This window comes from Austrofundulus limnaeus, unplaced genomic scaffold, assembly GCF_001266775.1.
Source record: "Austrofundulus limnaeus strain Quisiro unplaced genomic scaffold, Austrofundulus_limnaeus-1.0 Scaffold3, whole genome shotgun sequence".
In the NCBI taxonomy this organism is placed as follows: domain Eukaryota; kingdom Metazoa; phylum Chordata; class Actinopteri; order Cyprinodontiformes; family Rivulidae; genus Austrofundulus; species Austrofundulus limnaeus.
In genome coordinates, this window is record NW_013952405.1 from 6,712,343 (window position 1) to 6,714,171 (window position 1,829).

Sequence of the window (1,829 nt, forward strand, 5' to 3'; positions counted from 1 at the left end):
CTCTCAGACTGAAGAAGTCTCTTGGAGGAGAGACGAAACGTTTCATTAGAGAAGAACCCGTCCAGAAGACCTACACAATTTTTTTCTTTATGATTTTTTACCTATATTACTGAGATGCATCAGGACATTGTTAATAATTGTTATTATTGTTCTTGTGACCAACAGGTGCATATGATGTAAAAATGGATGGGGTTTTTTTGTAATAAAACCAGTTTCATAGATCAGTAGCTCTTAAACACTGATAAAAGAACATTCGTCCTTTTTTTACTCAACATTTGTCTTGATTTTTAGTGTTCTCAATCTGTGTTTTCTGAATTCTTTAATATGCAGAGGAGACACAATTAGATTAGTGCCGTTTTGCTGTTTAGATGTGGAAACCCAAGGACTTTATCCAAACAATTGTTTGAAAATTMTTTTCTCCTAAAGAAGACATATTTAAGTCTAAAAGTCTGAGAGGACGTAGAATGATRTAAATGTAGACACATTTCACACAAAACATCCTTGAAATGGATCACTACTTACATCATGAAATGAGACGTAGAAACATTTTCCATCAGTTGTTATGTTGACATGGATCACAACCACTCCAACACACCGATGGATAAACAGAAAAACACTTGTGAATGTTTAACCTTAGGCATTCAGTGCTAAAAACATAAACCTGTAAGTATAAAAACTGACTTCAGAGACAGGTTAGCAGCTGACTCACAGGCTCCCATCAAACAGGAGCGACCTCCTCACTGCAGCCCGCCACAACTCATTATTTTTAGCTTCGCTGGTGTTAAGTGCAGCTTTAACCAGACTAGAAAACAGGTCCGCATGTGATTCAACCACAAATTTAAACAAAAGCCAAGCTTGATTTCTGATCACAGACATGCTGGGAGTTCTGCTGATCTTTTAACGATGGAGGCAGAAGGAGATGCAGTGGTGGTGGTTAYGGTCAAGACTGATGGGTTCAAAGTCATTTCATGTTCCTTCACCGTTGAACACTTTGTTTCTTTTACAGATACACTCTCACAGAGCAAGGAGAACACAGAGTGCTGTCCATTAGAGGCTCAGAAGAGACTGTACTTTTGCTGAACACGTCATCCCGCTGCAGCAGGGGGAACTCCCTTTAGGGTACTGAMAGAAATAATTTCCCCACACTTCACAGATCATTACTTCTTCTTCACCCCACTCACAGGGTTAGACCGATTTAGCTTATTGTTTGCTGTTTTGTTTTTTTGACTTCATATTTTTACACGCAGTGACAATCCTGAGACGTTGCACACATATCAGCTTTWTGCAGCTGTTTTAAATCAGACAGTGACAGGTTGTTACTTTAAATCCTTTACATGGAATGTCTGAAGGAGCCATRTCACGCTTTTAAATCCTTCTTTTTTATGGTTAACTTGTTCACTTGGGGTCTACATAGTGGAACTGCAATGTTGTGCCCTGAATTCCTCCTTCTTGTAACTCCACAAGGCCCTCTTTCACCCCTTTTCTGATGTGTGTCTCAGATCAACTCGTTTTCAGGCTGTGTCTTTAAATCCAAACGAGGTCATTCACACGACTAAGGGTTTACGACTACATAGAGGTCAGAAATGTTTTATTTACAAATTAATTAAAAGATGTCAACAACAGAAGACTTCTTCATCCAGTCTTACATGTTGGAAACAGTCTGACCCAGAGCCAGAGGAGGATGAAGACAACATAATTGTAGCTGGTAAGTCCAAACCTTATCTTTATTTTGTGACGTAATCRTTCAGAAAACATCATAGAAAATAGAGAAAACTGAACAGCTTGAAAAATATGACCCAAACAGGAAATTTTGTAACAGATTAATATAA